The sequence below is a fragment of the Mustela nigripes genome, unplaced genomic scaffold, assembly GCF_022355385.1.
Source record: "Mustela nigripes isolate SB6536 unplaced genomic scaffold, MUSNIG.SB6536 HiC_scaffold_148, whole genome shotgun sequence".
NCBI classification, from domain to species: domain Eukaryota; kingdom Metazoa; phylum Chordata; class Mammalia; order Carnivora; family Mustelidae; genus Mustela; species Mustela nigripes.
The window spans coordinates 1,586,304-1,613,721 of record NW_026739562.1 but is presented as its reverse complement, the minus strand read 5'-3'; the positions used below and the strand labels follow the sequence as shown (position 1 = coordinate 1,613,721).

At 38.5% G+C, this 27,418-nt stretch overlaps 1 protein-coding gene across 6 annotated transcripts in view; it reads left to right on the top strand.

Moving 5' to 3' along the window:
• Positions 1-27,418, top strand: part of LOC132008405 (leucine-rich repeat-containing protein 4C) — a 1,212,627-nt gene that overhangs the window by 231,934 nt on the left and 953,275 nt on the right. For 5 of the 6 annotated variants that reach the window (XR_009401630.1, XR_009401629.1, XR_009401631.1 and 2 more), the window contains exon 2: positions 5,473-5,659. The exons of the other annotated variant lie outside the window; for it this stretch is intronic. The gene's annotated coding sequence lies outside the window, so the exon portion shown is untranslated. The remainder of the gene's footprint in view (positions 1-5,472; positions 5,660-27,418) is intronic. 6 annotated transcript variants of the gene reach the window in all.

The following is a 27,418-nucleotide window of genomic DNA, read 5'->3' as shown; positions in this document are numbered from 1 at the left end:
CACTGCACACTTATTCTTGGTATCTCTTCCTATAAGGACACCAGTTCCATTGGATTAGAGCCCCAACTCTGTGACCCCATTTAACCTTAATTATCTCTTTAAAGACCCCATCTCCAAATACTGTTATATTGTGGGTTTGGGGTTTCAGCATATGGAGGTCGAGGAGACAACGCAGTTCATAAAAACCTCCAGGAAGATGACTTCAGAGCAAAATACTAAAGTCCCCTATGGAAACTCAAAATAGAGACAGAGAATACAACAAGCAGAATTCAGAACCTAGAACTAGAGATAATGGAACTATCTGGAAGAGACATGAAAATGCGTGTGTAAAAGCTTCAATAGAGAAAAAGAAAAAATTAAGCACAGACGTCAGACCCAGAAAAGGACCCCAATCTTAAGCTGTGGAGCATTTGAGCTGCATGATTTGCAGACTGAGAGCAAACACATTGGTAAAGATGTAGATGAGTGTAAATAAGCATTAGTAACTTGGAAATAGAGTTGATTAAATTAGTGAGACATGCGCATAGGTGCAAAGATGAGAAGAAAATAAGATAACACACTATGGAAAACAGACAAGGGAATTTCCAGAAGAGGAGAGTAGAAATGAAAGATGTGATGACTCGGTATTTTCCTGGACTGAAAAAAAAAAAAGGATACCAATCTTCAGGATGATGGAGCGTCCACACCCTAGACAGGATGATTAAAAACAAATGTACACCTAGATGTATTGCAATGAAACCTCAGAACGAACACAAACAAAAAATCTTGGAGGCAATCAAAGATGAAATATCTATTTCAGTCAAAGGGATGAAGATTAGAATTACAGAAGCTGTTCCACAGTCCTGGGGGGCCAAAAAAATAAAAATAGTAGAAGGATAACCTCAAAGGGTAGATGAAAAGTAATTGTTAAGATAGAATTCTACACTCAACCAAACTATAATTCAGGAGTGGATTTAAATTAAAAAAAAATGCTTATAAAAATACTGTGAGAATTAAGAACGTAGTCTCACTGAAAAGAAAAAAAAAAAAAAAAAAACCACAAGCTATTACAGAATGAAAATCAGTAAGAAGCAATTAAATCCCCTCTACCGAAAGTCAGGATGGGATGGTAAGGGAATACTTGCATAAACATGTAGGTGAATGGAAGCTAACTTGGACTGTAAAAATAATGAGGATGGTTGGATAGATGGATGAGTGGATGATATTATTACTAAGTCCTTGGTCACTTAAGACAAGCTATTTTACAAGGCACAAACAAGACAGTGGGGATAGGTTAGAGGAAGAAGGTTAGTGTGAATCCTATCCGAGAGGAGATTAGACATATTGATTATCAGTAAACTTATGCGTATGTGTTTAAGTTTTATGAGGGAACATCAACAGAAAAGAAAAAGAATATGTAACATCTAGATAAAAGGAGAAGGAGGACTGGAATAAAGAAAACTATGTGAATCGAATAGGATTATAAATGTGGATGGACATAAAGGATACAGATGAACCAGAGGATAATGTTTTTCTCTGGAAGGAAAGAGTAAAATTGGGGAGGATTGCAAAGTAGGCTTCTATTTTTCCTAATGGGGTATATGGGTTCTGGAAAAAAATTAATCCTATCAAGCAAAATAATGTTAGATGACATTTGTTGGTTGTAACTCTCTTGTGCATTTCTTTATTATCGTTTTTTACTTAGTTACCTACTTAACAGGTGTTTTAAAAAAAGGTACATGGGTGTTGGATAAAACTTAATGACTTAATTATATTAACAAGTTTTTTTAAAAAAATGTGCATGGGTGTTGGATAAAACTGTTCTTGCCCCATGTTACTTACTGTGTAACTTGGGTGAAGTTACTCCATTTCCTTAGGTGTCACTTGCCAAATTTCTAAATGTGTACAAGAATACAATATTCTGTACCTTCCGGGGTTGTTTCCACAATGTAAAGTGTGTGGCACGGTACTTGGAGAAAATACGCATCCAATGAATGGTAACTCGTGGGACTAAAGAGACAATGACAGCATGAAACCAAAGGAGAGGAGAGTTTTTAAATAGAGAAAGGAAGTATTGTCTGTTTCACACCTAAGGTAAATGTCGAAATAACAGATATTGACCATTGGGATGAACTCTTACAAGGTCATTGGTGATGTTTACCTGAGCAGTTTGTGGGGATTAGTAAGAACAGAAGATTGCGGGCGCGCGTTGAAGAGGGGAGAGGACTGGAGAAGAAAAGGCTTGCAGCATATGGTTTAAAACAAGGAAGCAAGGAAAACTCAGGTACTCACTTGTAGAAGCAAGAGAAAAAACAGGTTTAAAAATGGGAGACTGCAAATGTGAATTATTTCACATTTGGTTGTAGAGGAAAATAGGTCAGTGACGAGAGGTAGATAGAGGGTGTGTGTGTGTGTGTGTGTGTGTGTGTGTGTGTGTGTGTGTGAGATAGTGGTAAGGATTTTGGCGTGTTAACAGCCTGAAAGGGGAGATCCAGTGGAAGGGGGCAAGGTGAGAAAAGAGGAGCAAAGGTAGGACACTGATGGGTCAAGGTCTTAGAAGGGGCAGGAGGAGTTGGGATTCATGAACACAGATGGTTTTCCATCTTGGCTTGAAGCAAGAGAGCAGTACCTGTTCCGAGATGAGAAGGGAGTTAGTTGAATGTGAGTGCTACTAATGGTGTTCACATGTGAGTGCAGAGCATTGAGGGAGTTTAGAACGCTTTCAATTTGTCTGTGAAAGGTATGACACAGTGCCCTCCACTGAGAAAGAATGTATAGTTTTTGTTATTTTGTTGTGCGCTTCTTGCCTATCAAGGGTGAGGACTCAGGCCACTAAATACTCCATGAGGGCTATTTTGTGTGATGTAAAAATTGGATTCAGGCCCAAGCCTTCTCTCAAGAAGGGTTTTTTGTATGTGAACGATCACTGCTAGAAACTTCAAATCACCACTCATTTCAGAAAGTCACGAAAGTTCCACAGAAGGGATGATGTGTGGAAGTTACTGGCTAATCCTTCTGGGAAATAAACAGGAACCAAGACTCCACATTTTCATGTCCTCTACAATCACCTTTCCAAAAATAGACTCATACAAGCTGTAGTCACAGTTGAATGTCATGTTTCTATTATTGTGATGACATAAAATCATTAAACCACTGCTAGTAGTAAAAACAGTCATGTCTGGTAATAGAACTGCTCTGAGCCCATTCGAAGGGAATTGCATTTTAAATGACACATGGAGAACAATGTCCTCTGACGGGGAGTGGCTTGGACTCAGGTTTTTACGTCCACAGTGGTTTATTAAATGTTCTCCTCTGCTGTTGCTGTAATACTTAAGCTCTTGGTTCAAAATGGTGGTGTCAAAATTTGAAAGAAGTTTTCAAAAAATATTTTTAGTCCTCTGCTAAATTTTTATAATATTTCCTGTATTTAAAGTAACCGAAAAAATAAAAATGAAGTTTCCAATATCAAGACTCCACCCCCGCCCCATCCCTTAATCTTTCAAGGCTCTTTGTCCAGACTTCTCTTTGTATCTTCTCTTTACCCCTATCACACAAGCAGAATTAGGACTACTTATTGTAAGTCACCTCAGTTAATGCTTACACAACCCAATGAGAGAGAGATGGCCTTGGGGTAAGGTAAGGAGTACAGCTGACACTTCAAGATTGAATTCAATCTTCCTGCTATCAACTAGGATTCAAATTCAGGTATGAATTTTTTTAAATAAATGAAATTTAAAAGAGACATTGAATTAAATGTCTCTTTCAAGTTCTTACCTGTTAAAAGGTGGACAAGGAAGTTTTGACTTCTTCAGACATTCAAATATCAATGTCGTTATCCATAAAGCTGTACCGAGAAATACACTTTGTATAAAAGGCCAGAACAGAGTTCTGTCATCCCCCCTAAAACTGGCTCCTGAGGTACATGGTGAGAATGTATAGTTACAGAGCCAGTTAATTACATGTAGGAATAGAAACTGCCTCTTACCTTTCAAAAGTGGATGGTACAGGTGCACTAATCTTACTCAAGAGAGGCATTCTCCTTCTCGTGGGGAGGGAAGTGATCTGAGATTTAGGATTGGCTTCTCTCCAGCCCTTCCAAGAGAGCTGAATGTATCAGTTAAGGAAATGGATGATCTCCCCTTGACATGGCATGTACTTTTCCCCCATAGCCTCTCATTCTATTAATTTTATTAGTTTAATAATACACTTAGAAGTCTCATTCTCTTTTACATGATGAGTTTCTTAAGAATAACAAGTATGGGGGTGCCTGGATGGCTTGGTGGGTTAAGCCTCTGCCTTCGGCTCAGGTCATGATCTCAGGGTCCTGAGATCAAGCCCCGCATCAGACTCTCTGCTCAGCGGGGAGCCTGCTTCCTCCTTCCATTCTCTCTCTCTCTCTCTCTCTCTCTCTCTGCCTGCCTCTCTGCCTACTTGTGATCTCTGTCAAATAAATAAATAAAATATTTTAAAGAATAACAAGTGTGTTGATCAAACCAGGACAAAACACCAGGAAGCCCACATGGTGGGGGTCTGTGCTCTCCAGTTTCCCCCGTACTTTGGGGGCGGTGTACAAGGACCTCACAAATCCAAACCATCGCACTTCAGGAGGCTTTTGTGAAACTAATTAGGGAAGTAGTAGCTCCTCCCGTGGCATGATTAAGAGCTAGAATCCATCAACTGTGTTAGCACAGTCCTAGATCCAAGTCCTTTTCTGCCAAATTGGACAGCCATAGTTGTGAGAACATAAGCCTCTTCTCTGACAGGATCAGTATGCTGGTGTGTAAGCCTTCGAGTTCCAGCTCTTTGACGTATTTGACCATGACCGAATTTGCTACCTCGGCATTTTACCAGAATTGATTGCTTAATTGCTTAAACACTCTGCTCTAGCTGACTTCCATGTGGTCTACAGGGGGCCAGAGCCTCCTTTGGAGACTGGCATGCATGGCATAAGTTTTAGACAAGTGAATTCTTCTCAGCGTTTGCCTGATTTGACCTCTTACTTCACCGTGGTGCTTAGCACCGTGTATCGTAATATGGAACTGCTGAATAAGGAGATGGTGCTTAGATGAGTGAATAAATGAATAATTGTGTAGGAAGGCCGAGCCGTCACTGGGCTCTCTTTCCTTCACACCCCGCCTCTCCATTCTCCTTTTTTGAAAGGTGTCTAGGGACTAAGCAGGTGTCTGCTTTGTGTCTTCTTCATGATAAATATCCCTGACCTGGAACTCAGACCTAACTCCGTCATCAAATAATTCTATCATCTTGGCAACAGAGTCACTGATTACAGAATGAGGGCTCTCTATGTCTCTTCTTAAAAGCTCTCAAGTTTATTTTGTAGTTCCTTTTAAGATGTGATACGATCTCCTTATTTGTACTAAAAATCCCCTGGAATTAAATCCTACATTTTAATAATAGCTAGCATTTTTGGATGATCACTGTGTGCGGGTGCGGTGATAAACACTTGACATAGATTATCTCATTTAATCCTTACAGAAACCAAATGAAGTGTTTACTGTCATTATCCCTATTTGATGAAGAGGATACTGAGGCTCACAGAGAATTAACTTGTCCAAAAGCATCTAATATCGAGTAATCACAAGTGAATGAGCTGAAAGCACACACGGAAGCCGGGACCAGACTTTCATTGAGGGGAAAACTTACAGAGACAGAGCAGTAGCAGGTGAGCGATCTTCTCCATGACGGTTGCCCAGGGAACTGGAACGCCTGACATAAAATGCGGAAGGGGTCCCCGTGTTGAATTGTGGTGCTCATTAGCTGCATGGTGGGGGGAAAAACCAGCCCTTCCTTTAGAATGATTTGGAACTGAGGTCCCAAACTTTGGATACAGTTGTAGCAAAATTGTAGCTTCCAGCCCAAATCTGCTATGTCAGCATTTCTAACTGAGAGTTCACCAGGCAGGGTTAGGAAAATTAATCCTTAGCTTTCACCCAGCCATGAAGTGGTAGAACTTTTATTCAAGAGTTTTCCCAGTCTTAAATAATGTGTGAGAAGAACTTGATATAACTATCTATATGTGTGTTTCAAGCAACATCACCTTTGACAGTGTATACGTTTCCGGCCATATATTTTTGTCTCCTGTTTCTAGAGGACCATGTGAAATATTTATGTAGTATTCACCTATGTCTAGCCCTTATAACTCACCATTCTGGTACTTTACACTCAATTAGAATGTGAAATTTAATTTGGCTGTGAGTCACTTTAAGAGGATATGTTGTTGACCATGAACTTAATAGGCTCGGTCCCTGGAATTTGTGTGAGGATGAATGAGGACAGGAGAGTTTCTTAGAGGAGATGATGAGTCCAGATACAAAGTTTGTGACTTCTGTGCTATGAGTGGGTATGTTTAGGAGATTTTAAACTAGAGTTTAAGGGTTTATATCTGTGTCATTTAGCTTATATAGTTACAGAGTTACTTTGTTACATTGAATTTTATTTGCATATGTCTCAGTATCTAATTTCCAGTATTCCTCAGTTTAACTTTATACATTTATAAACTTGATAAATATGAAATGTCTTGAGCTACAAGAAATTGTCAGCAGTTCAATAGTGAAAACATCTTTACTACCAAATAAGAGGTTCATGAAGTCAGGGCTGTGATCTGTTTTGTTAATTGCTGTATATACCCCATACATAGATACTAGTTAGAGCAAAGTTGTCACTCCATGAATATTCTTGGAGTAGGAAAGGAATGATGACTCTTTGCTATGAAAATTGATTATTGAATCATCTGCATTTTCTTGGGATACGAAGGTATTGCTTTTAGTTATATATATTCAAAAGGTAGAGGTGAAGGGAAGGATTTTTCATGCCAAGACTTCTTTATGTGTGAATATAATGAGATGGGAAGTGATCATCTTTCCTTATTTACCACATCCAAATCATTTGGTTTTCAGGGGGAAGGGTCAATATTACCAAAGTCATTTAAAAAAAAAAAAATCTTGTGATTACATGTACTTTCAGATTTACAGAAGTGTGTGGGGGAGCGTGGTTCATGTTTTGGAAAGTTTACTCTTTTCTGGTGGTCATCCATTTTTTGGTCTATATAACCTCCTCCCCTGCACAGAAACAAAACCAAACAGGAACCCTCAACAGGGAGGAACTGAATCTCATAGCTCTACATGTAATCCCAGCTCAGCAGGGTATAGAATGGACAAAGTGAGGGCAGCCGTTTGATGTTTTCCCCTGCCAACATTCCCCGTCTAATCTTAGAGGCAGAATATTAAGCCATACTATGTGATGGTTCTGCTGGGCAACAATACTATGGCAAAGAGAAACTCCTTCAGGCAATGAAAAATGTCATGGTTCTAAATCTGGCTACACCTTTACGTCAAAGCACGCATATACCCAACTGAGATTCAAGATGTAAAGTTTTCTTAAGTATTAGTTGAAGGCAATTTTCTGTTTTGACTTCTGTAAATTTGCTTTGGTGTTTTTTTTTTTCTCTTTTCCTGGCCCTTATCCATTTAACTTTGTTCCCGATGACCCTTTCTCTGACTTTCTTTAGATAATTTGAAAATACTGACTGTAGAGATGCCAAGGGTGAAAGGGATCTTCATCCCCAGTGAACTCCAAATAGCAACTTTCTTTTCTCATTCCCAGAAGAATTTTTGTAATCTTGTTGGAAGCATTTCTGCTCTACTGTAATGTCTACAGAAAAGAATAATGAACAAATCCTCTCATTAACTATATTTTAATGGGCTTTGTTAAAAGCTCACCCCAGTCTCAAAGTGAAAACAAAAACAAAAATCTTGACTTAACAAATGAAATTCAGCAAAACAATATGGCAAAAACAATATGGAAATTTAAACTTTTTAGATCTAGTGGTCTTTTTGTAAAAAATGTTAAAGACCTCTATCCTCATAAAATAGATATCTAGACAAAATCTACAAAAAAAATTTTAAAGCTACTTTAGAGAGATGTATTTAGGGAAATCTTTTAATGTATCCTATAGAAGTGTGTTCACATCACATTAAAACGCCCACATTGTCTCAGTTTATTGTCAGACTATTGTGGTCAGGGCATGGCTAGACCATGCCATGAAGTGAATGGGTTACACGTGTGCAGAGACTGTAACCCCTTTCTGCTTTCAGACAGCTGGATAAGGTCAAGGGCAACTCAACTTCAGGTTCTTTCTCCTCTGTTGTTAGTAAGCATGACAGTTTTCCCTAGTAAGCCATCCAACCTTATTTTGTACCCGATCCTTAACATGGGATAGGTTGGACACACTGCTGAAGCATCACTCATGTATTCTTTCAGTGAATGTTTATTGACTACCTCCTATTAATTGTGAATCAGTGAATTAGATATGAGGGGGATAATAATGAAGGTATAAACTCTTTCTGTGGCCTTGAGGAAGTCATAACCTATAAGGAGAGACAGATACCCAGATAAGTCAGCATACTACCATTCACCATATGCATAGACTTACTGGAACACAGAAGAGAGTCAGCCTAATATTATTTGGAATAAGAAACGGGCTGAAGACACACTCCACCGAAGAAGTAATACCTAACTGAATTCTGCAGGCTAAGTGGAATTTACCAAAAAGAGTATATGTTATCTTACTCTTTTTCCAATAAATAAATAATTAAATTAAATTAATTAATTAAATTAAAATAAATAATTTTCTGTTACAAATTTTTTAATGGTTGCATACTATTCCAGGATGTGGATAGAACACAGTTTAACTGAGCCCTTTTTAGGCTACTTACATTTTTTGGCAACTGTAAACACCACTGATACAAAGACTCTTAGGACTAAATCATAGTATACACCCTTGATTTTCTTAGGATACAGTCCTAGATGTGAAATCACTGGTTCAAAGGAACAACACCTTTTTAAAGCTAAACTGCATTTTCTCAAGCACGTTATAAAAGTGTGGGGCTTTGAGATCAAACTTATGTTTGAACCATGAGCATTTCTTCTGTTAGTTAGTTGACCTGGCTAACCCTTGCTACTATTACTTTCTTGCTTCAAAAGATGAGGATCATAATACTTAACTTAAGGCACTGTAGTAAAAACTACCGTAGAGGTTAAGAAATGCTTATTAAATCTCCCTTGTATTTTTGACAATGATCATGCTGGTAATAAATTTCAAATGTTCTAAATATTGTAGGTCAGCATCATTAACATATTTCCAGCAAGAAGTGCGCATGGCCAAAAAACTTTGTGGTGTGGTCACACACAATTCATCATTGGGCCCAAACTGCAAAAAAATCTGACTCATTGTCCACATAAATAACTTGAGAATTGCTGGACTGTGCCCAGAAATTCGTTCTGAAAGACAAAAAAGTTCTAGAATTAGATGAAAATACAGAAGCCTGGGATAAAAAATCCTCTTTCTTTTACTCATTTCCTGTGCCACTTAATTTCTTAGACTCTGTTTTATCACTTGGTGGGGGGGAAAAAAAAGCATTAGGTTACATTTTCTTTCTGCTTCAAAGACTTAAATGAGCAATATAAATATAAAAGGTAGATAATAGATATATCTGTAAATTGCTATTCTGATATAACCTCTTATTCTTACTGGTTTTTAAATCTACCATGAATCTTATTTCTTGAAAAAGAGGAGGCAGCAGGCAGAATGTACCCTTCCCTCAAGCCTGTCAGTGGGTTACGCATTTCTCATATTATATTGATATGGGGCATTGACTGGAAGGGTTGGGATTTATTTTTGAACTCCTGTCAGCACTCCATAATTAACATTGCCCAGAAGAGAAATGCTATTTTGACTCCTGCATCATCAACACAACTGTCAGCAAATAAGGAAGGCATCGTCTTTGCCATTATCACTGCTAATGTATGAAGTAGAAAAGAACAGCTGGATTTTCACACACTGGGCTGTTGGAAGCACTGGCATTTAGTGAAATTTGTTTTCAATTTCTACCTGCTTCTATTTGTGCAAAGAATGTCTTTAAAGGGAAAAACAGCATTTTTTAATCCCAAAACCCATTTTTCACCTCCTAAATTGGGAGTTTACTGATTTCAATTTACTCATCTCCAAGTTGTTTATCTCAGTGTCATTTTTTTCTCCTTGATGTAAAAAAGCAAAGTTAATTTTGATTGCTTACTGGGTAGTTTACTCATCTACCTTTACTACTCTATTTTCTCTGCATCCTGAATGGTCTGTAATGTTTTAATTCTCTCTCTCTGGTCTCCAGGTTTGCTTACATTCATAATGGCAATGAATAGAGATAATCTTTTAGAATGAAAAATTGCAGGGGCTAAATCTTGCTGCAGTAAGATGGCCGTAGTATAGATCAGAACTTTAAAAAGGCAAAAAAAAAAAAAAAAAATTCGGTAGCCTCCATAGTTACAGTGTGCTAAAATTAAGTAGTCTAAAGTTATTTTGTTTGAGTTTTTTTGGTTTTTGTTTTTTCAATGTCATAATGGGAATGTGAAATAGTACTGCCTTTGTAAAGCTGTTTTATGTTAAAATGCTAAACATAGTTCAATGTTCAATGTTAAAATAGTTGCCATATGATCCAGGAATTCTTAAGAAATTCTTAAAGGTATATACCTAAGACAACTGAACATGTGTCCACCAAAAACTTGAACATGAATGCTCATAGTAATATTATTCGTGATAACCCTAAAATGGAAACAACCCAAATATATATATCAACTGATAATAAATTAAAAATAAAAACAAAGCCTTGTATTTTGAACAATAGAGAATTATTTGTCACTGGAAAAGAATCAAGTATAGATAGGCGCCTCAACTGTGAACTGTGAACACAGGATGGCAGTAAAATGGTAGACACAGATGGCCATGTATCCTATTACTCCTTTTACCTGGTATGTCCAAAACCGGTAAATCTACAGAAACAAAAAAGTAGATTAGTGGTGGCCATGGCTGGAGGCAAGAGACACTGATAGGTGATTGCTAATGGGATAGGATTTCTTTTCAAAGTGATGGAATGTTCTACAATTAGATATTAATAATTATTGCCCATCTGTGTGATTATACTAAAAACCACCGGATTGTGCACTTTTTTTTTCCACCCCTAAGGATCTAAAAATAAAAAAGGAAGAGGTAGGTGAATTATGCACTTCAAATGAGCAACTTTTTGTATGGGAATTACATCTCAATAAGGCTTTTATAGAAAAAGTAACACCTTCATTAATTTAAAAAAAAAAAAAACAGGAACTGGGAGTGGTGGAAATGAAAGCGAAATCATGACTCAACAATTTATCATCATAAGCTTTTCAAGTTAAATGTCCTTTGTAACCTGTTTTATTTTTAATAACTTCAGAATATATTTTAACTAAATGAACCACAATTAAATATATATATTTTTCAATTGTAGGTGATTGCCAGCTATTCGCTAGTATAAGATTTTATTTTTTATTTTTATTGGGAACCAAGCAGAGTGTCTGTGGTCCCGGACACATGCCTGGTATAGTGGGTCTTTCTTCTAGGACTTGGACATGTACTCCAGGAAGTAATTTACCACATGGCAGCCTGGTAACCTAGAGCTTCTCCTCCTCTTACCTGGGTCACTGCTGTCACTAAAACTCACAGTAGGAGTAGACACCTATGATGACATGGCCAACACTGACTGAAGATGTCCTTCATATACTCCTTACTTGGAGGAAAGGAGGGAGGTCCCTTTTTTTCTCATCAAAAACAGATTTCAAGGCTTCACCGACCTAAATGCGGCAGACAGCTAATTCACAAACTAGTAGACCACAAACTGGCAGCCCAGGATAGAGCATGGGACAAGAGGTTAGTGTAAAAGCTTCATGTGTCTTTCTACTAATGCAAGATTTAGTACATTTAAGGATATTTTAATGAGATCAAATCAAATTTATTCCAGAATAAACAAATGAGAGGAAGAAATGGAGGCCAAAATGTGCTTTCACAGTGCTATATGCACCAGTTAGATCTCCGGGAAGGGAGTTAATGGAAGTTGATGTGTGATTGTTCCAGTTTTAAAAGAATGTAATTCAGTTTATGCCTAGTTTCATTAGGGCTCTTGGGAGAGCACTTGAGTAATTCAAAGAGAAGAGAAATGTGAAAGGTACCGAGCGTATGTACAGAAGTGTGTATTCATCCTATACTTTATTGCTATAACGTGCATGGGTCTGTCAACCCTAACATATAAAGCCTGGTATGATTTCATGCTATATAACTGAGAGCTAGCAACTTTGCCGCTCAAAGAAGTAATGTGATCATTCCAAATTTGTAGCACTAAACCTTTGTAGTTTGTGACACGTTCACTACGTGGCAGAGAAGATTCAGGGAGTAGACATAAACAGACAGTCCTATGACCTGTTGGTTAGTGATGGATGCTTAAAGTAAATTAAAATGAATGGGCTAACACTTTCTCTGTCAGTTTTCATCTCTTCAGCCTCACAGCTATTTATGAAAGGGAGATACCTGTATGAGGAAAGATCCCAGTTGGGGATTAATGCCCAAATCTCTACATAATTTTACATAATATGAACAAATGTTGTCATAGGACTTGGTATGTTACCAAGCCATTTTATGGAGTATTTAATACATATCCTGTCATAATCCTATGCAAATGTTTTCCCCTATTTTTTTTTATTTGAGTGTAATTGACACATGATGTTACGTTAGTTTAAGGTGTACAACATAGTGATTGAACAACTCTGTATGTTAGGCAATGCTCACCCCAAGTGTAGTGGCCATCTGTCACCATAAAATGTTATTTACAATGTATAGAAACGGAGTATCAGAATGATATTAACTTGTCAATAACCAAAGGATAGAAACGAGAATTAGGAAAGGAAGTAAGAAAATCAAGTAACATCTCCGAAGCCCCTATCCTAGCACTATTTGAGAAGATTCTAGAATGTCAACACATTCACTTCTCCAGAAATCATAGGAGGTTGACTTTGTTTTCTCTATTTCATAGAGAAGAAAGCTAAAGTTCCCAGGCTTAAGCCTAGTTCTTAGCAGATTTTTTCAATTCAGTGCAATACATCTGAGAGCTTACATTTTTATTTTAGACCGCACGTTCTAAGCACAATCATGATCCTGGAAGATATTCAGCTGTAGCATTTGTTGTGAAAATTGTATCCTCACTGTCTGGCAGCCCTTGATTAATTTCTTAATACTGTAGTCACCTTCACATTTTATTTAATCCACGATGCTTTTTTAAAAAGGTTGCAATTCACTCTTTCATCAAGGCACTGGAAAAAGCCCCAGATCAAAAGTAATCTTGATTAGAAAACTTTGCTGTGGATAGACTATGCTCTGTCTTCAAATGTTCCAAAACTGTTCAGGGTACAGGACCAGTTATAAGTCTCTTTCACTCTCCCTCCACATATATTGGTCCTATCTTAAAGTATACACAAACGCAAAGTAAAGAGTAGTTGGTCTCTGAATAATTGGAAAGATGCAGGGCTCCATAGCATCTAGTAGGGGGTGATAGGGAAGAGCACAGTCTGCCCTTACCCTGCAATGGAGAAAGAAGTAAGGATATTGTAAGACTCATTCTTAGAGTTCCATCCTGTCTTTTCTCAGTAGTGCTCCTTCCCAGTGATGTAGGTTTTGGAATGTTGGTAGGTTTGGTGGCAACCAGAGTCAACAGCCAAGAAAGAATTCCCGAGACATCTTTGGTGCAAAATGATGATCTTATTAAAGCACAGGGACAGGACCTGTGGCAGAAAGAGCTCCTGTACTGGGGTTATGGCGGCAGGGGGTGGGGGGCGGTGGGTAGGGCGGGGAGAGGCTGATTACATACTTGAGAGTTGGGGGTAAGGAAAAAGGGACGTTTTTAAAAAACTTTCCTAAGTTAAAAAGGACCTACAGGGTACTGGAGGTCTTGCCATTGTCAAGTTAAGATTTTTCCCTCCAGTAAAGCATTAACTTTAAGAGAGTTAGGAGTTTCCTTCTGGAAGTTAGTTTATTGATAAGAATGCTTTTTTCCTGTAAATCACTAAGACTTTTGTAAACTGAGGGGGACTTTTCTTGTGGGATAGTGATCTCTAGAAGTTAACCATTTGTTCTTCCTTCCCTTAGCTTTAGGGCAGCCAGAAGTGCCTGAGGAATGTGGTAATATCCCACCTGGGAGAGAGAGAGAGAGAGAGAGAGAGAGAGAGAGAGTGTGTGTGTGTGTGTCTTGTCCTCAGCTTGCCTCTACTCCCTCCTCACCATCGTTGAACACTATACAAATAAACTGTGAGGCTCTGTTCCTTTCCAGTATTTGAAGCTTCTTCCCTCTCTATTCACTCCATTCCTAGCCTGGCCTCCATAAGGGCAAGAGGGATGAATGCCTCTGGCTGCCGGCCCTAGAGCCTTTCTATTCACATTCAGATGCTAGACCCCTTTCCCAGGCCTGCAGCAGTCACTTGTATTAGTCAGCTCAGGCTGCCATAACACAACAGACTAGGCAGCTTAAAGAATAGAAATCTATTTTCTCACAGTTCTGGAGACTGGGAAGTCCAAGTTTAAGATCAAGGTGCCACGGTTGGGTTTTGGTGAGGCCTTTCTCTTTGGCTTGCCAATGGCCACTTTCTTGCTGTGTCCTCACATGATCTCTAACCTGTGTACATACTACTGGTGTTATTTTCTCTTTTTATTTATTTATTTAAAGATTTTATTTATTTATTTGACAGACAGAGATCCCAAGTAGCAGAGAGGCAGGCAGAGAGAAAGAGAGGGGAAAGCAGGTTCCCTGTTGAGCAGAGAGCCCGACGTGGGGCTCTATCTGAGGACCCTGGGATCGTGACATGAGCCGAATGCAGAGGCTTTAACCCACTGAGCCACCCAGGCGCCCCTCTTTTTCTCTTTTTAAAAAGACACCAGTCCTATCAGATGAGGGCCCCAACCTTTTGACCTCTTTTACTTAACCTTAATTATGTCCTTAAAGTGCCTATGTCCAAACCCACTCATATTGAGGGTCAGAGCTTTAATATATGAATTTTGGGGAGACAATTCAGGCTGTACAAGTAGGGTTACATTAATTTGCTCAGAGCAATTATATTCGAAGCCCACCCTGAAATCTCTATAATCACCAGAGGGATGGATAGAGGAAATTTAGAGACTGAGGAAGAGCAGTTAAACCAGAATCCTCCAGGCCAGGAAAGGGCATAATCAGCACTTTTAAAAAAAATCTCCCAGGGTGATTATAAATTTACATGTAGGATTGAAAACCAGAAACTAAGCTGTGTAGAGTCTATTGGCCCAATCCACATTGCATGGCATGTTGTGAATCCCACTGGGGAAAAAGAGGGGGAATTAGTGCTGGCATCTTAAGCGTATTACAGTATGGTTAGGCATATATACTCTGTATTTTAATCTATACACCATATTAATTAGTACTTCAGAAAACATACATTTAATACTATATATCCTATACTATATACTTAGGAATATAATAGATAAATGTCTAGAGTCAGATACCCAGGGCTCTAAATCTGATTAAGGGACCTTAACATTCCTAAGAAAAGTAAGAATGACAATACTGTCCTCCGTTGTTATGAGATTCAATGAGACTATACATGCAAAGTCTCAAGTAATCCCTAGTTATTATTAGCGTTAATAATAAGTCAGATGAGGAGGACCTCAGGTGTCTGTTGTTTGTCTTCTCTCTGAAACACTAAGATCCTCAGTTGGAGCAAGAGATTCAGCTGTGTATCCCTGCAAAGCCTAAATTAGCTAAATTTTACATATTAATGTGGTGAGACCTGCGGCAGTCAAGGGGCCTGTGGAAATGGCAGAGTAATTCTACAGCAAGTGGTTAAGGTCATGGTGGAGATGCGGGATGGGAACTGTGAGCAAAGTTCTAGCTGTTCAAGTTGGTTTTTGAGCTTTGTGGGATACTCCTGGGGCCCTAGCAGAGAATGAAGGCAGCCCATTTTATGTCATTCCTGTTCTGTTGGGATATGAGATTGTTTTGTGATTAATTTTAAGAATCTACAAACCCAACTTGTTGCAAATTCGCAGGAGATATCTAACAAATGTGTTTTGAGTTCAGGCTGTTTATGAGAGACCGTTTTTCCCAAAACACGGAGCAGTTCCGTTTGGCATTTCAATCTGTCTCCTACATTGATATGAGAAAAAGCAGACCTGGTAGAAATGTTGATTCGGAGACTTGAGAGCCATTAAAAGACAAATCTTTTGTTCGCTTTCTTTTAGAGATGTTCTCTTATTCTCATGTGAGGTGTGTGGGAAGCCCTGCCTGTCTAATCTTTAGCATTTTGATGAAATTGCCACAAAAGCTTTTCTGTTTTGTGTAAATCCTTATCTTAATTGCAATTTGAAAAGGGGTTAATGGTGGCTATTTTCCTGGGTATATTTAAAGGATACCACTTGATGTGGAAACACTGGCCAGCAGAGGACAATTATTCTTAAATTGCTTAGTGGTTAAATGCATGGCTTCAGAGCTCACCTACCTGGTTTGAAGTTTTGCCTTTGACATTTACTAGTTTAACTTCTCTAAGATGCAAATTGCTTCTCTGCAAAATGAGGGTGCTAACAGTTTGAACTTCACATAATTGTTGGGGAAATCAAGTTTGCCAATGCATGGGAAACTCTTAGAACACTGCTGGTTCAGAGCAAGCATCGCTGAGTGTTAGGGATCCCTGAAGCTTACTTTAAGTTCCTTTGCCAAACCTCCTAAAGAGGTATAAATCCAAAGCCTACGAGAATGGAAACTTGCCTTTGAGCCACACTGATCTGGGTTTGAGTCTTGACTCACTGAGAAGCTGAGTGATTTTAGGCAGCAGTCACTAGAAGCTTTTGTTAACTCATCCCTGAAAAGGTGAAGACATAGGTCTTCTTTGTATTTTTGGCGTAATAGTTAAATGGGATGAACTTTCATTGCTTATGCTTATGCCAGTTTAACCCATTACTCCCTACCTCTCTCAGGATTGCAGCCATCCATGTAGAAGCTTCCATTCCTACCCATTTACAATGCAATCGCCATGCAGCAGTTTAAATAATTGAAACTATGAAGTAAACCATGGCACGACCCTTTTTCGTTACTTTTTTTATATTTTGGCACTCCCGTTTTTAATATGTGGATTTGTTTTCTATTATTTTGATAATAAATGGTCTTACAACCGGGGTCTCTATGGCCCTGGACAATCTATCCATACCTGTATCTCCAAGTTTATCTCAGACACGCCCTTGTTAATATGTTTTAGTCACATTTGCTTTTTTTTTTTTTTTTTTTTTTAATGTTCCTAGAACATATCAAAGTCTTTCCTACCTCACGGCCTTTGTACATGTTCATGTCCCCAAAAAAAACCTTGGATGAAAGAGGGGCTGGTCCTCTTTTTCAACCACACATCTCTACTCAAAGCTGTCTCCTCAAAAAGTCCTTTTCTTGCCATCTACTCTAAAGTGGGCAGCCCTCCCAGGTGAACCACGTCATATCTCATCTTTTTAGTATATATTGTTGTACTTTACCATTATCTTATTTGCTTACTTGTGGATTTTTTTTCCTCCTCTTCAATACCCATAGGCAAGGATCTTGTCTGAATTGATCATTATATTTCATAGCACCTAGCACATAGTGATTTCAATGAATATTGTTGAAAGGAAGGGAAGAAGAAAGAATGAAAACACATACAATGTGCTCAATGTATTTTTGCACTATTAAAATGTGTTGTAGGGCGCCTGGGTGGCTCAGTGGGTTAAGCCGCTGCCTTCTGCTCAGGTCATGATCTCAGGGTCCTGGGATTGAGTCCCGCGTCGGGCTCTCTGCTCAGCAGGGAGCCTGCTTCCTTCTCTCTCTCTCTGCCTGCCTCTCAGTGTACTTGTAATTTCTCTCTGTCAAATAAATAAATGAAATCTTAAAAAAAAAAAAAAAAAGAATGAGCTCTTTTAAAAAAAAATAAATAAAAAATAAAACGTGTTGTACATCTTAAATATATATACTTTTTGTCAATCATGTCACAATAAAGCTGGAAAAGTAAAAAATATATATATATAAAAAACCAAAAATTACTCAGTGAGTGGAAACATTTTACTGACGATTAGATAATGCCATTCGGCATAGAGTCTTGACTAGGCTTCTGAGGAGGGCAAATAGAGTAGCTCTATTAAAACCGTGAGTCTGAGAATGTTCTCTTCCCCGTGAGGAAAGCAGTGGCAGTCTCTAGACTTGTCCTCTAGGTTAATGCTAGGCTTGTTGGAGGTTGTCCTCTGTGTAAGGATTTGGGCTGTTTCTGCTCTAATCCTGCCACACCCGAGATGATCAGTGTTCACCGCAGGCTATGGTGCCCCGTCAGGCCTGTCTTGGTTTCAGCAGGCTAGCTGGCCAAGATGAAATTGGCCTTATACCTTCCATCATTTCTTCTTTTAGTGAGCAGCAGAAGGCCTCTGTGGATAATCTTCATTCCTTGCAGTCTGCATCATGGCACTTCTATTTCTAGAAGGCCAAGATAATACTTTCTCTCCAAATCTGTTCTTGAAGGCTCTTGTCTCACTGAAATTGCTTTTCCTGTCTCCACCAGCTGGACACTCAAAAACATTATCTCAAGAGGACCTATTTTAGTTTTGCCATCCATCATCTGAAGGGAAAAAAAATGTGAAGACTTATTCTGATCTAACAATTGTGTGTTGCTGCCTCAAAGTGAAAGAGATTGAGGGAGAGAAAAGGAAAAAAAATTGGTGAAATGCCTCCTCCTTCTCATAAATATCACCTGTCAGTAACTTCTCTAGAAGACATTCGCCACAGCCTGTAGGCTGTGAAGTGAAATGCACAGAGATCTATTCCCAGCACTTCTGGTCCTTACCCACAATTTGGATTATTTTCCTTACTCCAGGCTCCATTGTAAGAGCTTTCCATATATTATAAAGAAACTGAGGCACCGAGAGATCAATCGTGGTGTCTGACGTGACTCATGAAGTTGTAGAGCTGACATTTAAACTACTAATCCAGCTTCAGAGGACTTACATTTAACCACTACAATCTGTTCCCTCCATGGCAGTAGCTTTGTTGTCTGTGTTTCTGAGTCTGCGTCTGTGGGAATACAGGGACTCTCACACATATCAAGATAAAGTTTGCAGTTTCATTTAAAATATATTAATCATATAAAACCAATAGCTTCAGGGGGGAAAAAATGCTTCCTGTTTGCTTTCAAGCGGAATTTCAGTCTTCTAATTCTAATGCTATATCTATGGCTGCCCATAGTGTTGGAATCCTGGTTACCAAAGAAACCATCTTTTCCTTAGCATCATAGATGAGGTTTGCAAAACTAAAGGGCTTATTTCAAAACCATGTAGATTTTTATTATGGGGTTTTCAAGTATGTGTGATGGTCTGAATGAAAGCCATAGAGAGTAAGGCATCCATTCTGTCTGTCCGAGTGTCTGTCTGAGCTGCATCAAGGAGGGAGGAGCGACAGAAGAGGAAGGAGTGGATGGGGGCTGAGTTTAAGGACCACCTCCCCGCCCCACCCCCAACCCCACCCCCCTCCCCACCCCACCCCATCCCCCACCCCGAAGAAATCAGGCCTTCCATGGTGAGCACAGCCCAAGAAGCTGTTAAAAGAGATCAGTGTTCAAAGCAAGAGTTTCCAGTGACTTAGGATCAAAGTATTATAACTTCATATTCCTTTAATGCATTATCAACTATGTGTGCATATGTTTACAGAAGTCTCTGAGAGACTTCATTTATTGTTAAGCAGTTGTTTGGGAGAGAAACTGTTGTTATACTACAAAGTTTCCATTTCCAACTCCCAAGCATTTAAAGAGTACAAAAAAAGTGTACTGGAGACAAAAGCATCTCTCAGCACTGTTATTTACAAGCAGAAAGACATTAAATCACTAAGCCTCAGTTGTCGAAGATCTAAAATGGGGGGGAAACCCAGCTCTATTTGAAGGCTCCTTTGAGGATTTATAAAAAAAAAAAAAAAATGTGAAATGGTTTTAGTGCCATGTCTGATACATAGAAGGCACTCAGTAAATTATGGTTAATAAAATGAAATCCTTGCATAGAAATTACAAAAATCTTTAGTTTCAGGCTCATAGTTAACTTGAGAGGGTGCAGCAGAATTAACTCCCTAATACCTGAGAAGCCAGTGCTAAGTCTATGTGGATGGTCGATACAAAGATGGTGGGGAAACTGAATCATCCCCTGCAGTTGTCCTCAGTGTCGCTGTATGTATCACACAGAAAAAGTTGAGTCAGTGTTAGCAGATGGCCAGTTTGGGCAAGCCCAGTTCACCTCTAAACTTAGCATTGGAGGTCTTCTCATCAGTTCGTTAGTGATGACGCAATCAGATTAGTTAAGAGGGTAGACAGGGATTGAAGCATCAGGCTCTGTCCGTTCAGAGAAGAGTTGGAGTAACCAAGAGGACATCGACAAATTCTAGGGGTAGCCCAAGATGATAGGCAGCCACTGATGGAGCAGGGAGGCTTCTAAAAGGCAGAGTACCAAAGCTACTTTCCCCTCACTTTGGCCAAAAACTATGCTACATTTGCTGGTGTGTGTGTGTGTGTGTGTGTGTGTTGCAACCAAAAACATCTCCAGTGCTTGAAGAAACTCAGTTTAGAATTAAAAAAAAAAAAAAAAGAAAGAAAAAAAAGAAAAGAAACCCCAAACGAAAAACAAATGCCCATATGCAAACAAAACCAATATGCCTCCTATAAACACTTTGGAATAATTAACATTTTTTAAAGAAAATTTGTCCATGCTAAAATCTTTCAAAGGAAACCAATGCATCATCTCCTTCTGAGATATTTATCTATTTTTAAAGTAGAAAAATTATTAGAATACCAGGGACAGGGCTTCAGTTCTTTGAATCTGTAAGTAGGCCAAGGTTTGTGGAGGTGGGGAAGACTCATAGTTTCTCAAGAAGAGGTAATTCATACATCAGGGGAAAAAAAAAAAAAAAAAAGATTGGATGCCATCTTCAAAATGACGCTTGAACATTTTCTTCTAAAGAATTTTTTCTAATTAATCTTTTTCCAGTGAAATAAATAAGTTTTCCTCCCACATAAGTGAAGTTAGACCCCCCAGGAACAAAGGTTTTGAATACCACAGAGACTGGGTATTTCTGTCAGGCCCTGAAGGGGTAAACCCGGAGCCGCCACTAGATGTCACGTTGAGATCGCTTTTGGGAACAGAAGCTCCCTAACTGGCTCCAAACAAGAGGCACTTTCTTGGTTAATTTCAGCTACTGTTCAGTTTCTTTAAATAGAGACTTTTACTCTACACATGTCAAATCTTTGGAATCTTTTGCTTTGTCTTACAGGTATTTACAACCATTTAAACTTTTCACCCCACCACGCAGGCCTAGCGGGAGGTAGATTTTAAAATAGGGAAGGTTTGATTTAATGGGGCTGGGTTGTAGAAAGGGAGAGAGGGCTTTTTAGTCTTGTCTCCCCCATAATCTCCTCCATTTCCCCCATCCTAGGACACCTGAAATTAACATACAAATTGAGAGATAACCTTACTCTTACTATAAAAACTGCAGCACGGATGCAACTGATTGCCACCCTAAATAAATCCCATATAGGGAAATTCTGGACTTCCCACTGGTTTTCATTATCACATCTCCTCATCCTCAACCCCCACCCCCTCTTTTGTGCACCCTCTACTCAGCTGAAGTCTCCAGCATTCTTCTTCCTGAGTCATTTGGTTAACTTAGGAAGGAATTTACAAATACAAGTGTACAAATTAGAGTGTTAATCATGCAACAATTTGCTAATTCCAGAAATAATGTGTTTTAAAAGAAGATAACTTAGGAGGACAGCATTGTGACCACAGAGAATGGAAATTCAGCGCAATTAAGCTAGGTAATGGTGGAGGAAAGAGGATTGTTTGGAGCCCAAGGGATGGCGATCGCCCTCTGTTCTGGAAATCTTTCATATCTACCTATTCTGATGCAGGTAAAGCAAGCCAGCAGATATTAGTATTATAAATATCCTTTTTTAAAGGTTTAGGTAGGTTACCTCTACCTAAAAAAAAAGTAAAATAAAAAGAGAAATTGTGTTTAAAAAAATACACACATACCATATTCTGCAGAAGAACATATCTCTGTCTAAACCTACAAAAGCAAATCATAAGGAAAATATAGAAGCAGATTAAATCCCAGGGTAGTCAGGTGTAACAAGCAGGCACAAATTGATAGGATTTGAACACCTCATTATGCCATAAAAAGACTGTCTTTTCACTCCCTGGGAATTTTCTGATTTTTGACACCCTTCAGAATAACTCATTGATACATATCTTCCTTCAGAAAGTATTTAGAATACTTACAATTATTCTAGAAACTAAAGGTACAACAGTAAACAAGATCAAGATGGACAGTGTCCATACTACCATGAAGCTTACATACTAATTGGCAAAGTAGGTGTCAAAGGATGGAACAGATGACTTATTTTACAAGTGAAAAGCCAAGGAAGAGTGTGAAGTAGAATTAGGAGCTGGAGACTTACAAGAGGCAGCATGGTTTTCTATATAAATTTTCATAGAAGTAAACAGGACAATGAAAATAAGCCCGACAGTTTAGGCTTATTGACCATACCATCTTGAGTTGATCCCAGAGGCTTGGTTTACTCATCTTTAAAATGGGGATGGTGTTAAAGCACAATGTTCAGAAAGCCAAAGTGAATGTTCACCAAACCTATCCCCACGGTCACTACTACACTACACTAACTAGACTCCAAGTCAAACTCCTTAACATAGCCTGCCAGCCCTAAGGATTTTTACATCCTATGATACAGTCTTGCACATGGAAATGACCAGAAAGGTTCAGTTCAAGTAGTTTGCGAGCCTTGTCCAGAAGAATCCTAGGATAAAGCCTGTTATTGGCCACCCAGCCTTTTCCAGCCCCCTCTGTTCTGAGCAGAGCCTGCTTCCCAGTGTGGTTCTGAAAATTGTCAACTCTCCAGTCAGCTCTCTATTCCCTTGCTGCCAGACGTTGGCGGGTAACCTAGTTCTAGCCCATGAGACACGAGAGACTATCTGAGAACATTTTTGTCCTGATAAAGGGACACACTCAAGGCCTGCCAATCCTTTCCTGCTTTTGAAGAGGGTGGGTGAGGATGAAATGCTCAGAGCCGCTACATTCCCTGCCTGATAATTAAGGGAGAAACTGTCAAAAGCTGAGGATTGTAGGACTATGGAAAAGCCCTAGATCTTTGCAGGCATAATTTAACCATTGAATGATTCGGGAATAACCATCTATTAACTTCCTGTTTTGGAAATTACTAAGTGCTTTAGTATTCAAACCTGATTTTATTTACTATTTTTTGAGAATTCTCATACTTTTACGAAATGGATCGTAGTAGGGTGTGCTGTCTTTGATGTTGCTATGTAGTCAGTGCCATGGAAGGACATGCAACCCAGACTAGTAAACATTTGTTTGTCAAATGAGCTGCTTAAGACTTAATTCTTCAATAAAGAAAGGCACCTAGTACCTTACACCTTTAGAGTAATTTTGGTCTAGGAATGAAATGTCTAAAACAGTAGTTAAAACACCTGGGTTTTAGATTTTCTTCCATACTGAACTGACGGCTGGGAAGAGGGGGTGAAAAATAAAACAACAACAAAAAAACTGAAAAACCAAAAACTAACAGTTGAGTAAATACGGAGTTCCCAGGAGACTTGCTTCTATTCTTTATACTTAGATGAAGTTTGTACTATATGTTTGTTTCCTGATTGTTTTCTTGAGGTTTTTATTGCTTTAATGAAATCACACTCCTCACCAATGTATCAGCAGCAGTGAAAACTTCCAGCAGACCAAACTTGGACATTTTATTTCCCATGAATCCGCTTTGTAGCTTTTGTTTAAATGCTCTTTTCAGCATGGCTCATCTGGCAGAGAGGAGGTGCCTTCTTTGTTTGGATTCCAATTTGTAGTTAGATTCTCAAACGCTTGCATTATCTTTTCCTTGAAGCAGGTGCTTCACTGCGTCCAGAGCGTATTGGCATTATTGACATTTTATGAATCCTGAAAACGTGGCTGTTCATAATAGATATTTAAATATTTTCTTATTTCTCACTTCCTGAAAAATCAAAAGATTATTTTCGGTTATACCTAGAATTATGCTTCGAACCTGGGTAACCTGCCATATTTGCAACAATATTAATTTTTATTTTTTAAATGGAAGACAATCTTAGAACAATGTATATGAACATATTCCATTGCTAGGAATCAGACAGTGGTTATAATACAATGAGAGAATAGTATACATTGAATAATTCAAACACCTGTAGACTTAATTATTGCTAAAAATTGTTACCATTCTTTCATTATTTCTGTCAGAAATTCCCAAAAGTAAATAACATATTTTTTAATTAATGACTATTTTAAATCCTGCCCAACTTTTTTTCACAGGAAGTTTTTACCTCTAAGTAAGATAAAAAAAAAAAAAAAGAATAATTTTGAACTCAAGAAGCTTATGATGATGACAGCAGAGGTGATGTTAGTGATAGTGGAGGTGATGGTGAATTTCCATGTTACTGATATCAACTCTTATTTATTGAGCATTTAATATATATGCCAGGCATTGGCATATATCATCATATATGGCATATATCATCATCTAATGAGCTTTTTCCTTGTAATGTATCACTGTTTTTTCATGAAGTGAGTATTGTTACCTCCATCTTATTCATGCAAACTGTGACCTAGAATGACTAAGTCATTTCCTTACGTGGTCTGATGAGAATAAACCCAGAGAAGTAAGTTAGAGGAGGCTAGGAACAGTGAGCATCTTGTGATGACTTGAGAATTTGGCACCTATCAGGACAAATGATACAAAAGGAAGTGTCCCATGTCATGCAAAGAAATTCCATCTCTATCTGGAGGGGGAAAAAAAAAAACACTCTATATTTTGCAAGTAAGGAGTTTGGGGGAGCCCTACAGATTTCCTTTAAAACAGGTGCTGTCCAGTGTTCTTTGAGTATTTCTGGGAAAAAATATCACACCTGCAAACCCCTTAGAGAAGCAGAACACAATGATGTGTAGGACAAGCAAACAGATTTTCCTTTCTTGTTAACTTCCAGAATTTTTTTTTTTTTTTAAAAGCATGGTACCATCTGGGTTGCAGAGCCCAATAAAATGATAAGACTGCCTTCCCAAATGTCAAGATAGACGTCAGGATCCACCACCCCAGGCATTTTTTAGAAATAGAAAGATTGAATCTGGGCTTTATCAGCTAAGGGCTTATTTTCTAAAATAGTGTTGTCTTATGTTGTATCCATGAAGAATGCTGGTGTATACAGAGATCTATAGATGAACCCACTGCCAAATGACAACAACAACAAAATCCTTACTTTATTGCAATTGTACCACTTGAAATTCAGTATAACTGTAAGTTGTTTGCTGTCCCAGCAAAACGATACTTCATGCACAGAACTTCCTTGCTTTAGATGAGGGGCTTAGCTTCGTACCCTTAGGGTCTAGTCTAGGGAAACTATGGAAGGAATTTCAAAGTGAAGAACAAAAATCAGTTTTAAGACTAATGTGCATCTTCTTTTCAGTCCCCTGTGCTTGACACAAGCGTATGAAGGTCTTTTAGGAGATATTTAATATTCTACCGACAGAAATCTGGAGGATAGGAGTTAATAAAAATTTTTATCACTGAATGACTAATTAGATCCTGGCCTTAAATGAAGTGTCGGTCCCTGCTTAGGCAGAGTTGGAATCTTAAAGAAAATCTTCAGACATGTTGGAGAATTATCACCCTTCCTGCTAGCCATCTACTTATCCTTGTATTAAGTTATACATTCATTCACTCATCATACAACTGCCCCAAACTGAGACCTTCTAATAAGTGCTAGGTCATTATTGGTGAACAGGTATTGATTTCCCCTCTACTTAACAATGTGGTTTTAACCTTTAAATCTTCCCTCACAATGGCCTAAGAGTGGAGTTCAATGAACTCGACTTGAAAATTGCAGATTGTCCCTGTGTTCAGTTTATGGGATGGATTGTCATCATTGTGCTACTCTTACCTTCCTAAGTAGCCGATGAGACCTTTAACGTTTCCTCATCTAGAAAATCAAAGAGCCTGTCTTTTTAGTTTTCAATAACTGGTTTTATTTTTTTTTAAGATTTTATTTATTTATTTGACAGACCGAGATCACAAGTAGGCAGAGAGGCAGGCAGAGGGAGAGGTGGGGAAGCAGGCTCCCTGATGAGCAGAGAGCTCAATGCGGGGCTCGATCCCAGGACCCTGAGATCATGACCTGAGCCAAAGGCAGAGGCTTTAACCCACTGAGCCACCCAGGCACCCCCTGGTTTTATTTTTAAATGTTGTTCCTGCCCTTCCCTCAAAAGTTAGCTGCTAATCTCAGGTGTGTTTCAGTCTTTTGAACAAAATGTCCCAGGTCATCAAGGAACACATGCCCTTCCCTTGAGAGACCCCTGTCTTTAAGCTTCCTGTGGACTTCAGATACACCGAGAGTAGTACATTTCGAAAATGTCCAAATCAGCATTTACAAATGTCATGGAGTTAATATTACTGGAGTGTAGAGCAGATGCAACAGATATTACTTTAAAAGCTTAGGAAAAAAAAAACAAAAAAAAACAAAAAAACACAACTAAAACTAAAAACTCAGTGTAAGTGAGCCAATCAGAATATCTAGGAGAATTCAAATAAGAAAACTGAACAAATCTTTGGTAGAAAAACAAATATAGGTACTGATATATCATTTGCTGATGTCCATAGAAAGGAACTTATTCCTATGGTCCATTTTATGAATAAGTAACAGATGAAGAGGTTTGAAGGTTTGAAGAGGAAGTGGCCTAAGCTTGAGAAGAGAGAAATTTCTCCCCTCTTCATGTCCTTGAACTCCACCTAAGTTCTAAGGCCCAGCTGAAATTCTTACTCCCACAAAAAATATCTTGGGAACATGCCCCCTAAAGGAAATATCTGTGTCTAACATTCATCTGTTGAATTTTTGGTTTATATTAGTGCTATTTTGCTCTTTCAATATGATATTTTACCCTCTTAATAGAGAAAGTGTTTGCATGTGTCTTATTTCTACCACTATACTCAGGATGGTGCTTTGCCCATTGTAGATAATTAGTAAAAAATTGACTTGTCCTAGTTACATTATTGCTAGAATTGCAACCCCCATAAGAGTTTGCTTATGATAAAATTATTTATCAGTGATTTTCCATGTATATCATTGTGTCTCTGTGGATTTTTTATTCAAAGATTATTTTTTTTAATGGACAGCTTGAGGTGCCTGTTTCATATCTGTATTTAATGGGAATCTGTATGAGATTTATTGTCTGAACTTTGCCTTCCTTTTTGTGCTTATTCTGCTTTCCAAAGATTTGGAGTTTCCAAATCTTTGGTGTGCTCACCAAAGATTCGAGTTAACCAGTCCATAGTAGAGATGGTTGGTGGAAATGCTTGCTTAGCTTACAACTGTTTTTCAGACCTTCTTGAGTCTTACTGGCCATGTGACTCATTCGACTAATAGTATTTAAGCAGAACTGATGTGTATCACACTTTGACTGAAATGATTAAA